The 14,822-nt window shown below is 49.2% G+C and overlaps 1 non-coding gene and 2 pseudogenes across 1 annotated transcript; all 3 read left to right on the top strand.

The window, feature by feature from the left end:
* Window positions 1-5,113: 5,113 nt before the first annotated feature.
* Window positions 5,114-5,305, top strand: LOC122942652. Its single transcript, XR_006390616.1, has one exon. It is a non-coding gene; the product is annotated as a U2 spliceosomal RNA (small nuclear RNA).
* Window positions 5,306-5,913: 608 nt separating this feature from the next.
* Window positions 5,914-6,115, top strand: LOC122942856 (annotated as a pseudogene).
* A 5,453-nt stretch (window positions 6,116-11,568) lies between these two features.
* Window positions 11,569-11,749, top strand: LOC122942632 (annotated as a pseudogene).
* Window positions 11,750-14,822: the final 3,073 nt, after the last annotated feature.

The raw sequence follows: 14,822 nt of genomic DNA on the forward strand, positions 1-14,822 counted from the left end.
CCAAATCAAGTTTGTGGAGTGCCCGGAAGATCTATTACTGAGTCCCTTAATGTTCTGAGAGATGTGATTTGGTATTTAAAAGAAATCGCCCCAAACGAGCCCCACGGAGAGGACGCCATAATTTTTGGGCCACTGATTCCGAATCAAGTGCATCTGAGGGAAATGGAGCCAATTCAGCTGAAGAAACAACAACCCCTTTAGAAAAGGCACGAGAAGGGGGCGTGGTAGACGCAGAAGAAAAAGCAAGAGTGACCAGAAAATTGACAAGAAGGAGACGCCAGGTTTCCTGGTGACAGTAGATCTTGATGAACTCTGCACCCACGCACCCACTGAAGATGTGGTTCTCAATCTCACAGGCTCTGAACTGCCCCCAGGCTGTATCCCACTCCTCAATCGAGGGCTGGGATACAGCCTACCTGGACAGTTCAACCTAGTTGATTTTGAGATAGATCTGTTTTTGTCTATCCGTAAATTATACCTCAAGAGATTATTCTCCGAGACCACCTCTCAGGCCCTCGACCCCCTACAGGGGGAGGTCCCTGCTACTATGTCACTCACTGATTTCCACCTGTCTGATAAATTCAGTGATGAGGAAATTTCCTGCATCCATTTCCTTTCCAGCACTGAACCTGATGAATCCACAGATGTAGTAGAGCATTTTAGTAGATATACAGGAGGCATCAGGTCCACCTTCCTTCCTCCCATGCCGGCCGGCTCACCAATTGACCTGTTCCACAAGCAAGTTTTGAAAGAAATACGTGCGCTGGTGTATCCTGCAGCACCTTCCAACCTCACGGTGGAAGAATCTCATGCTCTCTTGTGGTTAGAGAAGCAGAAGAATATGGTGATTAAGCCGGCCGACAAGGGAGGGAACGTGGTCCTGATGTCTAGGGAGTACTACATGGAGGAGGCTTATAGACAGCTAGGAGATAGTACAGTTTACACCAAGTTAAGGGGAAACCCTATACCTGAAATATCTTCCAAACTCTGTCGGTTTATTGATCAGCATATATACAATGGGTTTTTACCAAAAAATATGAGGGATAAACTCATCCCAGCCTTCCCAAAAATCCCTACTTGGTACTTCGTACCAAAAATCCATAAATCTCTTACCCGACCTCCGGGACGCCCCATCGTGGCAGGCATCGGTTCAGTGCTGGAACCCTTATCTGGCTATATTGATTGGCTCCTTAGACCATTATTAAGGAGCACTCCGACATACCTCAAGGATACGGGAGACTTCCTCCGGGCACTCCGAGGCCTGGAGTGGCGGGAGGAATTCAGCCTCGTATCCTTGGATGTCGAGAGCCTATATACTATAATTCCCCATGATCTTGGGTTTCGGGCTGTTGATACAGTCTTAAGCAGAAGCAATAAGAGTGCGGTTTTCATTGATTTTGTCCACAAGGCACTAGACCTTGTTCTGTCGAACAATGTCTTCCAATTTGATGGACAGTGGTACCGCCAGGTACTAGGTACGGCTATGGGCACGCCTGTCTCGTGCACATTTGCCAACCTGTACCTGGCGGTATTCGAGGAGACCTATATTTTCGCAATGGATAACCCATATGTGAGCCATATTAACCTACTTTCAAGATATGTGGATGATGTTTTTCTGGTCTGGTCGGGGAGCGAGGGGTCGTGTCATGCATTTGTTGATCATTTGAACGCACGCAACCGTATGAACATGAAGTTCACCATCAATTTTGGTGGTGAAGTTCTGGATTTTCTAGATGTACATGTCACGGTAAAAGATGGAGTGGTACACACTTGTGGCTATCGCAAGCCGACGGCGACCAACTCGCTCCTCCACCAGACCAGCTTCCACCCACCTTCAGTTAAACGCGCAGTCCCATATGGGCAGTTTGTCCGACTGCGCAGGATTAATGACACGGATGAAGGTTTCCATCGCCAAGCTGGAGAACTTAGGGCCAGGCTCATTAGTAGGGGTTATCCATTGCGAGAAGTTTCAGCAGCTCTCCTAAAAGCGTCTTCACTTGACCGCAATACCTTGCTCACTGAATGGAGCAATAGCGCTAAACCTTCACGCTTTGCTTTCCAATATAGTCCGGTTGCTGAAATGGTTCGGCAGATCATCAACCGTAACTGGGACCTACTCAAGGGAGACCCCACTCTTAACAGCTTTACTGATAATAGACCACTGGTCACATTCAAAAGATGCCCCACAATTAAAGACAAACTAGTTAGGAGTGTATTTTCCTCACCTAGAGATGAAAGTTGGTTGAGAAAACCTGTGGGCAACTTTAGATGTGGCCATTGCTCTTTCTGTGCACTTAAGTACCTACAAATAGGTGGTGTGCAACACACAGTACGGGACTTTATTAATTGCCGTACGTCCTATGTAGTATATGTGGTTTTCTGTCCCTGTAAACGCTTCTACATCGGAAAGACAATTCGCCCTCTATTCGAGCGCATTCGCGAACATATTGGCTCCATTCGATCAGGCAGAGGCAGTCCACGCCTCATTGAACATATTCGCACGGCCCACAGCGCGTATCCACGTTGCCTCTCCTTTGCAGGCGTAGAGCATGTCCGTCCCATCCCCCGGGGTGGCGACCGGCATCGCCTGCTCCTGCAGAGGAAGGCAAGGTGGATTATGCGCACGGAGGCCATGCATGCGGTAGGAATGAACGACAGAAATGATATGTCTGTGTTTTTGTGAAGCCCCATGCGCCCCCCCCCCCTCTTTTTTGGAGTGAGTTACTGCGACTTGTCTTTCCCGTGTAGAAGCGGATCCTTCCCCCCTTCCTAAATTTTGGTCTATTTATCCATGCTAGTTATTCTATCATCTATTACTTCAGTATATAGATGTGATGCTGCCGCTTGTCATATATATGTTTTAATGTCCGTTCTTTCCCCATATGGTTTTCATGTCTGTTTTGTTTTTGTTTCATTATGCTTGTACTACAATCTTACCTGTTGGTTGCATGTATTTTAATTACGTCATATCCGTGGGAGTGAGATAGTTGCTGACGGCGTCGGCCGTCCCCCTATCCACCTGCATAAAGCGCACGTATGCGCAATGACGCAACCAGTGGCCTGAGGAAGCGCGTTCTTGCGCGCAAAACGGCCGTCGCCGCTCGCAACTTTGTGTCCGCCCCTGGATCCTCCAAGCTACCCGTCGAGGAAGCTACAATAAAAGAAACTGTTATACACTTCGGTGAGTGCCGCAACTTTATTTCTACTTTCTCTCCAAGTTGCAAATTTCCTGCTACAAGTACTTTCCTTGCTGAGCACCACACTGAGAAGTGTCTATCTTACTGCACACGGTTCGGTTCATCACGGCATCATCAGTGTACGCAGTGCCGCCTGACCATTGCTCTTTCGTCTTCCTGTATTATTCAAAAGATAGTAATCAATGTTTGCCAATCTTATCGCTAGATTTTGAAAAGGCATTTGATAGAATATCCCATGAATACCTCTTTTTAGTCTTACAAAAAATGGCAATACCTGATTTTATCATAAGTCGAATTAAACTTTTATACAGATCCTGTTTTAGTCAAATTTCCATTAACGGGTTTTTAACTAATGGTGTCCCCCTTTTATCTAGTGTCAAACAAGGTTGCCCTCTTTCTCCTTTGCTTTTTATTTGCGCTATAGAACCACTTTTAGCTATGTTAAGAAAGGATAAGGTGATCAAGGGAGTGCCGGTCCCGGGGGGTGGAGGAGTCCCCTTAAAAGTATTAAGTTACATGGACGACGTTACCATCTTATGTAGAGAGTCCCCTACAATGAGGAGAGCCTTGAGAAACACTGGTTTCTTTTGTGAAGCATCAGGCTTTAAACTTAATGCGAACAAATGTGGTTGTTTTTATATAGGGAATTGGGACTCCTCTGAGACGCCTGGGATTCATATGCAGCAGAATAATATAAAGGTTTTAGGTATTGTTTTTAATCAAGTGAATAATGGGATTGTTAATTGGGACTTGGTGATAGAGAAAATAGAAAAGAAAATTTTAATGTGGCAATTGCGGGACTTAACAATGGAAGGGAAGATTTTAATAATAAAAATAGTACTGATTCCTATTATGCTATATGTAGCCATGGTGTTCCCTCCTTCTATTTTATATATTAAAAAGTTAACCCGCATTTGTTTTAGATTTTTATGGGGATCCAAGATGGAGAAGCTTAAACGTGACATTATGTACAAGTCCAGAGAAAATGGGGGGAAGGATGTTCCTAACCTTTTTACTCTCTTTTATATAAAGTACTTTTGTTTCTGTTTTAAAATGATAAAATCTGATGGTATTTTTAGCTGTTTTTTAAAATACGCTGCTGGCATGATTTTTAAAAGGTGGTTTCGTTTAACACTAAGCTCCCCTGTTCTTCTGTATCCCCCAAAACATTATGCAGTGCTAGAAAAGACGGTCAGGCTCCTGCGCCTCCAAGAATTGGAGCCTGACATTTTGGGGGACCAGAGGAAAGTGTCAAAGGTGTGATGATGTAGTGACAGTTGCCAATTTCTCACAAGCAAGGTCCAAAAAAGTGTGGAGAAACGTCTACTGCAAATATTTGGCAAATATCCATAAGGACCTTGCTTGGGCCGTCGTACACCAGTGCCTCCCTACCCGTGAATTCCAACATAGAAGGGGACTGGTGGCGACGGCCAGATGCCCACATGCGAGATGTGGAGATGACGAGACGGTATTACATATGCTCTGGAACTGTCACTACGCGCAGAAAGTCTGGAAAAAAGCAGGTCCGCTTATGAAATGGATCTGTGGACTTAAGGATTTTAACTATGAATACGTTTTTTATGGTCTTTTTACGTGCCCCACACCTAAGCAGCAAAGAGTTTGTTGGATCATCATTAATTGCTTAAAAAATGCCATTTGGAAAACCAGGAACATCCTTCTTTTTAAACGAGAGTACATCGATGTTAAAAATTGTATTAAGATTGCATTAAGTGAAATATATATTTATTTTCTCAGAGATAAAAAACAGTTAGGATCAAAAGAAGCAAATACTACATGGTGTTTAAATATATGGAATACTATTGTTTTATAATTTTACTCTCCTGCTATATTTATTGTTTATTACTGTTTTATGATTATTATTATTGCTATTTATTATTATTGACTTTATTTTATGTATGACTTTTATTCGTAAATAAAGTTATGTTGAAACCTTATCTGTTCTTATCAGTTTAATATCTGATACGTCCCCTATCTGGGGACCATATATTAAATGGATTTTTCGAACAGGGAGATGGAAAAAGAGCTTGCTCTGTCCACTCCACGCATTGACCTGGTATTGCAGTACCTCCAGGACCGGTGCACCCCTTCTAATCTGGTATGAAAAAACAGAATGAAATTGAGTGATGGATTTCAAGGATCCTTCCAGCAAGCAAGTGGAAAGTTGCTGTGCCCTGCCTGCCTCAGCAGTCCTGCACTTCAGCTTCTCCTTCCTCTGTGAGGGTTTTGCAGTGCTGCTTTCTGCATCCCTGGTGCAGCTGCATCTAGCCTGTCAATCTGTTAATTGCATCACCTGTGTGTGGGTTTGTTCCAGCACCAAGCAACCCAGCCAGCCAGTCACCTCTGCTCACAGTCCAAATCCAATTAAGATTGATGGCTTAATTGTTGTGTTAATTGGCTTATCACCTGAATGAATGACGTGTTAGGATATCCATCACCTGAATGCAGTTTTTGGATCCTTTACTCCGTCCGAGCACCTCTGTTTTGATTTGGGCCTGTTGTGCACACCTGGCAGTCTGCTGAGTTGTTCCTTAGAATTGACCCTTTTGTAGCAAGTTGGCTTGATGTAACCAATTTTGTTTTCCTATTTCTCTATTAAAAAAGTGAAGTTTGTTTGCCTGTGTCTCCCTCTTGTGGCTCTATTAAACTGGATAACTTGTAGGTAGGGCTAAAATGTAGGGCGAACCCTTTTCTGGTTATCGCTTCTCGGCCTTTTGGCTAAGATCAAGTGTAGTATCTGTTCTTATCAGTCTGCCTTTTCTTGCCGGCCCAGGTCCTTGTGGGTACCCCCTGCACTCTGCCTTTGAGCATCGTTGATTAAATTCAGCTTCAGCTCACTGCTGCTATTGGGTGTAGGGCTATTCCCCAGGGAACAAGAGTGCTCTGGTCTCCGACCTCCTCTTGGCCTGTGGCTTAATAGTCTTGGTGTACGACGTTAGACAGTGCTTACTTGGATCTCGACAGCCCGAATACGACGCCTGGAAGAACTTCTCCGACTGCGATTCAGGAGAAGACTTTGCGAAGACTCGACGAGGAACCCCGACGACGAGGACTGAAGACTCCGGCCTGAAGACTCCGGCCTCGGGGAACCCCGACGAGGAAGAAAGGCTCGGCGAAGCCCTACCCCGGAAGAAGCTCCTCCTCCCCAGGAAGAAGCTCCACCCCGGAAGAAGCTCCGCCCAGCAAGAAGGAATCTGCATAGCTCCGCCCCCCGTGGACGCTTTGCGAAGACACCACAGGAAGAGGACTAGAAGGAAGTAGCCATGGCCACAACCTCCAAGCCTCCCAAGACCAAGAAGGATGCTGCAGGACCAGCCAAGAAGCCCCAAGCCACCAAGCCCCCTGGACCCTCTGGGGCCGGACCAGACGCCTCTGCCCGGCAGAAAGGCGGCGGAAAGCCCGGCCAGGTTGCCCCTTCACTGGAGCCCTGGATGCGGCAGACCGTCGCCATGAAGCTGAGGGAGGTGGATGGAAAGACCCCGGAGATGACCGAGGAAATCTTCTGCCAGAAGATGCTGGTGGACCAGGGATTTTCGAAGCCGGAGACCCTCAGCGTCCAAGCCTTTATGACCGGGATCTTCTACGTGACCTTTGCGTCAATCAACATCTGTAGAAGATATTGGGAGAAGGTGAAATCGGACTCCACGTTTTCTCACTTTGTCGGGAATTGCCCCATTCAGAGGGAGGAAAGAAGGATTACGGTGTCTATGAGGAATCCACACACCCCCGGCAAAGACATCACCACTTTCCTGAGTCGATTCTGCACGGTGGTGAGGGAACCCACCCACATCCTGAACGGACTCGGCTTCTGGACCGGAAAGTGGTCAGCGGTCGTGAAACTCAACAAAGACGCGACTGCAGAAGACGGCCTCCAGCACCTGCCCCAGTCTTTTTCCCTCGGAAACTCCCACGGACTCATCTACTACCCGGATATGCCACAGTTCTGCAGGAAATGTGGACAGAAGGGCCATGAGTTGAGGAACTGCAAGGAGGATCCCTGCCGAATCTGCCGGGTCATAGGTCACGAGACCAAAGACTGTCCAAAGAAGGTGGCGTGCAACCTGTGCGGGCTGGTCTCCCACGTCTACAAGGACTGCCCAAAGAGGGACCGCACCTGGGCTTCAGTTGCAGCCAGGGCCCCGGCCGCCCGGAAACCCCACCCCCAGGCCCCGGCCCAGGCGGCAACACAGCCCAAAGAGAAGCCATCTAAGAAAGAGGGTAAGCGGACATCTCCCCCTGCCCATGCTCCCGTTCCCCCCTCCTCCCGCCCAACCTCCCGCCCTGTCGTCACCACCACTGAGGATATCCACATCCAACTCCCCATCACCTCAGTGGCACCCTCCCGTGCCCCCAGCCCAACCCGCCCCGTCGTCACCACTACAGCAGAACTAACCTCTCCTCCAGCTGCTGTAGCCCTCTCTATGGAGGAATTTCCCCCTCTTGTCTCCCCAGATGTCAGCCAGAGAAAAGGAAAGAGAAAGGATAGGGACAGCCCCGTGGCTGACCATTCCAAAAAGAAGATGCTCGAGGTAGAGGACGTGGCCTCACCCAACAAAGAAGAAGAAACAGACCTGCAGATGGAAGAACCGGTGGCCACTAACGAGGACCCCGAACAGCAATCCCTCCACCCCCCCAGTAGCCTCGACGAGACCGAAGTGGAGGATATAGTGGCCAACGGGGCAACCGCCGACCCGATGCGGCTACAGATAACCCTAGAGGAAATCGTAGCCACCTTCGCGCTGTTGCAGGGGCAACCCACAGACAGCGGACAAGAGACAGAGAAGCCGCCGGATGACCGGAGTGGTAACTAAGCTGTATCGTTCTCTGCTAACCTTTTTCTTTCTCTTACATGATGGCAAACTTTAACCTTTTTTCCATCAATGTTAGGAGCATTAGGGATCGGTCTAGACGTCAGACGATACTAACCTTCCTTACTTCTCAGGTTGCCGACGTTTTCATGTTGCAGGAGTGTGCTTTGCCCCCCTCTAGGTCCTACAACCACCTGGCCAGGCAGTGGTCCCATGGCCCCTCCTACTGGTCCGGTGGCGGCAGCTGTAAGTCGGCTGGGGTTGCCATCCTCCTCAGGGGAAACGCGTTCACACTTGACTCCGTCCAGGAGCTCGTCTGCGGCAGGCTTCTTGTCGTAGATGGCTCCTGGGCGGGAGAGCCGGTTAGGCTCACCAACGTGTACGCCTCCCCTGACAAGGGTGAGCAACTGGAGTTATTCCAGGCCCTACGACCGCAGCTCGCTACCACCAGGGCCGTAGTGATGGCCGGGGATTTCAACTGCCCGATAGAGGGGGACGGACGCAGCTCCGGGACCTCAAGCAAGCTAGACGTCACTTCCAAACTGCTTATCGAGATGGTGACCGAAGCGTCCTTGCAGGATGTTGTGGGATCCATGGGGAACGGCTCCATTAATTATACATGGTGCCGGCCCGATGGCTCACTCCGTTCTCGGATCGACTTTGTGTTTACCTCTCGTGCAGTCAGGCGGTGTAGGCACTCTATGGTCCCTTGCTTCTTCTCCGACCACAGGGCCATTCAGGTCCAGTGCACCCTAGGCACCGGGTTTCCCCCGGGCCGTGGGTCCTGGAAGCTGAACTGCGCACTGCTGAATCGTGAGGATGTGCTGGCGGAACTTAGAGAGGTCTACATAGCCTGGCGGAACGACAAATGCTTGTTTAAATGTACTAGTGACTGGTGGGAGTATGTTAAAGTCCGGTTTTGTTGTTTCTTTCAGGCCAAGCAACAACATCAGGCGTGTGAGAAAAAGAAGGCCTTCAGAGCACTGCAGCGTGAGTTGCAGTCCCTGCAGGATCTTCACCGGTGCGGCTGAGACGTGAGAGAGGACCTGGAGAAGACCAAAAAGAGCCTGAAAAGGCACTTTGAGGAGGAACCCAGACGAATCGTCTTCCGTTCCAAAGTGGAAAACCTGGACAAGGATGAGAAGTGTAACTCGTTCTTTTTCAGGAAACTCCACGCCGGCCACACACCCCTGAACGAACTCCGAGACAAAGACGGCAACATGCGTTCAGGGAAGGAGGAAGTAATGGGAGTCGTCACAGACTTCTACAGCGACCTCTACTCCCTGAGGAACACCGACCAGAAGGCCGCGGATAAATTCCTGTCAGGTATCACTAACCATCTTGATCCGGCAGGTGCGGACGCCATGGATGACCCTCTGACGGTGGGGGAGGTGCTCTCTGCCGCTAGATCCTTTAGGTCTGGCAGGACCCCGGGCAGTGACGGACTCCCAGCGGAGCTCTATGTAGCGCTGGGGGACCTGATCTGTCCGGACCTGTTGGAACTCTACGAGGAGATGGTGGTGGAGGGTACAATGCCCCCATCCTTGAGGGAAGGAATGATCACGATCCTGTATAAGCGGAAGGGGGAGAGATGTGACCTGAAAAACTGGCGTCCCATCTCTCTCCTGAACGTGGACTACAAGATCCTAGCCAAGGTACTGGCCAACCGGCTGAAGGTCGTCATCGGCGGAATCGTCCACCCGGACCAAACCTGTGGCATTCCAGGCCACAGGATCGCAGACAGCCTCGCTCTTGTGAGAGACACGGTGCACTACATCCAGGACCGCCGTGTTCATGCCGCCCTGGTCAGCCTGGACCAGGAGAAGGCATTCGACTGGGTCTCTCATGAGTTTATGGGCAAGGCGCTGCGCAGGCTAGGTCTAGGCAGGAGGTTCTGTTCTTTTGTTGACCTGATGTATTTTGACATTTGCAGCACGGTGTTGGTGAATGGCTGGAAGACTGACCCCTTCTCAATCCACTCCGGGGTCAGACAAGGCTGCCCTCTTTCACCTCTCCTTTTTGTTTGTATTATAGAATCCTTCGCGGAGTCTATCCGGCAGAATGGAGAGATCAGAGGAATTACCGCACCAGGACCAGGACACCACGAGGTCAAGTGCTCGCTGTACATGGATGATGTGACCGTCTTCTGCGCTGATCGGCGTTCGGTGACTGCACTCGTCCAGACCTGCGAGGAGTTCGGACAAGCTTCAGGGGCCAAAGTCAACTGCGGCAAGTCAGAAGCCATGCTCTTCGGGGACTGGCAACTGGCCTCTTCTGCCCCCTTCCCACTTACCATCAAACCAAACTTCATCAAAATCCTTGGAGTCTGGTTCGGGAAGGAAGGCGCAGCCCTCAAGTCTTGGGATGAACGCTTGGCCAAAGTCTGGGGATCTAAGATGGACAGAGTGAAACGAGCCATCATGTACAAAGAGCCCCGCAAGGGCGGAAAGGGCATTCCAGACCTGCCCACTTTACTGCGGATCGCCTTTGTTTGTGACAGCATTCGTCGGACTCTGAGAACTGCTAACGGCTCTGCGGGCAAGGCTATGTCTCGCTTTTTCCTCCTGCCCCTCTGGAGGGGTCTGGGCTGGGACAAGTGGGACAGCTCCATCCCCTACAACTGGCACGCTCCCTGGTTCTACGGGGACGTCGTCAGGTTTGTGAGGGAACACCAACTGGAGGGCCTCAAGCCCGACTTGTGGAAGCCAAAAACTATCCACAAGCTCATCAGAGCAAAGGATGTGGTGGAGTCAATTCCAAGGATCCACGACGACACCATAGAGACAGTTTGGACTAATGTGTCGTCAAACAGGTTGACCAACGGGCATAAGGACTTATCATGGATGGCCATACAGGGAGGACTGCCAACTCGGTCATTCATGGGTGCCCGCAACCTGTGCAAAACCCGGTACTGCCCCAGGTGCCCTTTCGTAGAGGAAACACCTTACCACCTGTTTTGGGAGTGCCGCTTTGCACAGCGCCTGTTGGATGCCCTGGAACATGAACTCAAAGACTCTGTGCCCAGGAGCAGCCTGCAATGCACTTCGGTGCTGTATGGACTATTCCCTGGGATTCATACGGTTGAGGCCATCCAGGAGGCCTGGCGGCTTATGAACTGTTTTAAGGACGCTATTTGGGTCTCCAGGCACCGGCTTGTGCTCAGGAGGAAGAACATGTCCGTCCTCGACTGCCGCAGACTTATCCACAGCCTGCTGCGGGATTACAACATCTCTGAGGACGTCGAAGAAGAAGAGGACTTAACCCCTCTCCTTCCCCCCCTCTCCCTCCGTGTGTTTTTATGTCAATAAAGCTTCGGGCACGTGATTTCCCCCCCCTACCCCCTCCTTCCCACCTCACTGTCTGAATGCTTTATTGTAAGGTTTATTGTGATTGAATATGTATGATAGTGTAGCATGCATTGCGATGTACAGCATAGGTCAGCCTGTGTCTTTATATAACAATGCCATGCTCGCCAAGACGAATATCTGTAATTTATTGAGTGCTGTGCTGCGCCACAGTACCAAAGTATGTATGTATGACGACTGATTGCAATAAAGACGTTTCAATCAAAAATCTGTTCTTATCAGTTTAATATCTGATACGTCCCCTATCTGGGGACCATATATTAAATGGATTTTTCGAACAGGGAGATGGAAAAAGAGCTTGCTCTGTCCACTCCACGCATTGACCTGGTATTGCAGTACCTCCAGGACCGGTGCACCCCTTCTAATCTGGTATGAAAAAACAGAATGAAATTGAGTGATGGATTTCAAGGATCCTTCCAGCAAGCAAGTGGAAAGTTGCTGTGCCCTGCCTGCCTCAGCAGTCCTGCACTTCAGCTTCTCCTTCCTCTGTGAGGGTTTTGCTGTGCTGCTTTCTGCATCCCTGGTGCAGCTGCATCTAGCCTGTCAATCTGTTAATTGCATCACCTGTGTGTGGGTTTGTTCCAGCACCAAGCAACCCAGCCAGCCAGTCACCTCTCCTCACAGTCCAAATCCAATTAAGATTGATGGCTTAATTGTTGTGTTAATTGGCTTATCACCTGAATGAATGACGTGTTAGGATATCTATCACCTGAATGCAGTTTTTGGATCCTCCACTCCGTCCGAGCACCTCTGTTTTGATTTGGGCCTGTTGTGCACACCTGGAAGTCTGCTGAGTTGTTCCTTAGAATTGACCCTTTTGTAGCAAGTTGGCTTGATGTAACCAATTTTGTTTTCCTATTCCTATATTAAAAAAGTGAAGTTTGTTTGCCTGTGTCTCCCTCTTGTGGCTCTATTAAACTGGATGACTTGTAGGCTAAAATGTAGTCCAGCACTTCCTATGTATCAGCAATAGCTGGACCTGCCTTGTCTGGCCAATGGACGGAACACTGCACGTGTCACAAGAGGCTAGTAAGGTCAGAGGTCAAGTAAGGTCAGGTCAGTGGATGACATCACAAGGGCTCCGATGGAACACTCAACAATGGGCCCGTGACATCACAATGAACAATGCCTAAATCTTTTTTTTTTTTTTTTTTCTCTCAGTACTGTCCATTCACTCCTTATCAGTCTTTCAGTTTGGCGTGCTTTGGCATCCGGAATTTCGTGCGAAGAAAAGGCGTGACCAAAAGTGGTGGGTGGAGCTATGCAGATCCGAAAAACACAAAGTGCAGCATGCTGTTGATTTCAGAGCGTAGGACGCACGTTTTCCCTGGTTTGTGAGAGAATGAAGCCTCCCGGACCGTCTTTGCAGCTGGGGCCTGTAGCCTATCGCCTTCACAAGTGTTCTGCATTGAGGACCGTCGGCCTGTAGGGTGAACCCTTTTCTGGTTATCGCTTCTCGGCCTTTTGGCTAAGATCAAGTGTCTTGGCCAGAGGTGGTGGTGAGGGTACCAGACTCCTCGGCCTGGGAGAGGGGTACAGGTTTATAGCCTGTGTCTTACCTCCCTGCTGCTATAGGGGAGCGGCCTAGTCCCAAGTCACCAGAGGGCGATCAATCTTCCTGCGTCTCGTCATGGAGCGTGAGGGTCTGCGGAATACGCTGCGTTTCCTGGTCCGGCCAGAGTTCATTGCCCAGATTGGAAGGACGACCGTGGTGGAGGAAGTTATTGTGAAGACGCTGGAGTTGGATCTACGCTACATTCTTTGTCTCCAGGATTTCCCCAGGACCGGTCGGTTTGATCTTACTCTCATCGAGGAAGGAATCTGCCTGGACGTCTTTGAAAGGGTGAAAGCCATAAAAGTCTCGAATCCTGATTCAGTTCTGCACAAGTTCGACGTCTTTCCCTTATTTCTGATGGAGGAGAAGGTGATTACGGTACATCTCTTCAACCCCTATACTCCTATGGAACTGGTACGTGCCTTTTTTATTGCAATTTTGTATTTCTGTTAGAGGCCCAACTAAAGTCTTGGATCGGTGGGGACTGGCTACTGGTAAGCACAAGTTCTGGGTCAGATTGTCCCCCTCTCCGGATGGCATTGGAGGTGTAAAACACCCTCCAGGGAACTTTACCATTGGAGGTTATAGGGGGTTTCTGTCTTATGCTGGACAGCCTAAATACTGTCGGATGTGTTTTAGGTTTGGGCACATTGCAGATGAATGTACTGTTGGCAAAGGTTGTCGCAATTGCCAAGAACCTGGTCACGAAGCTGGGGCATGCCCCATGGCCCGGAAATGTGACACCTGTGGGAAAACCGGGCATGCATGCAGAGAGTGCCCTAAGACCTTGGTCCCTGCCCTTTCCTATGCAGAAGCACTGCGCAAAACTGCCAGGATGGTTCAGAGGAGATGGAAACCCAGTCGCCCTGATGGTAATTATGACGAACTACAGGGGGTGTCGGGTGCCCAATCTATTATGGAGGAGCAGTCAAATACAGAAGCTCCGGTAGAAGCTGATGCCCCAGTTCAAGACCAAAATGTTGGTGCAGAGGCTATGGAGGCTAGTGGGGGAGTTCAGCAGGGGCAGGTAGCCCAACCTTCCCCTCCTCTAGTTTTGCTTGAAACACCTGCTATCCCAGAAGGATCTGGAGAGAGCATTTTTCATTTCGGTCAGGACAATGTCAGAGATGATGATAGGTGGCAGGAGGTGGCCTTCAAGTCAAAAAGACCTAAAAGAGACCCTGGTCCAGAATGCTCGGAGGATGCGACGCCCCCTTGTGGGCAACAGATACCAGAGTCCCCGGGTGTTGTGTTGGAAAATTCTTTTTCAGTGTTGGGTGATATTGCGGATGAACTTCTAAGCCCTTTGAGTGGGGCTTCTTCTCCTTTTTTGGACTCCGATGCAGTGGAGCAGCTTGCCGACGCGATGCAAATGCCACCTAACTCGTGAATTTTATGTTATAACCTTAATGTCTATCCTTCACTAAATTTTCTGTTTGTTCCCTTAATGTAAGGGTCTTTAAGGATAAGGCGAGAAGAGCTGCCATCTTAGAGGACCTTGCTGCCAGACCTGGCGATATTTTCTGTTTACAAGAGTGTGGGTTGGAGGTGGCTCCCAAAAAATCCGAATGGGTATGTGGGGAGTCAGTTTGGTCCACCTCATCACGTAATAAGAATGATGGGGTGGGTATTTTGTTTAAAAATAAGAATTTTGTGTTAGAGCGTTATATTGTTATTGAACCTGGTAGATGTGTTATGGCTTATGTTAAGTTTAGGAACATTTTGTTTAAAGTTATAAATATTTATGCTCCAACGGAGAAAAACCTGAGAAAGGAGCTGTTTGAGAAAATTCAGTTTTTTTTGACAGGTAGAACACCATGTATAGTAGTAGGAGACATGAATTGTCACCTGCAAGGTGATAAAATGGATATCACCGGTA

The sequence above is a fragment of the Bufo gargarizans genome, chromosome 6, assembly GCF_014858855.1.
Source record: "Bufo gargarizans isolate SCDJY-AF-19 chromosome 6, ASM1485885v1, whole genome shotgun sequence".
NCBI lineage: Eukaryota > Metazoa > Chordata > Amphibia > Anura > Bufonidae > Bufo > Bufo gargarizans.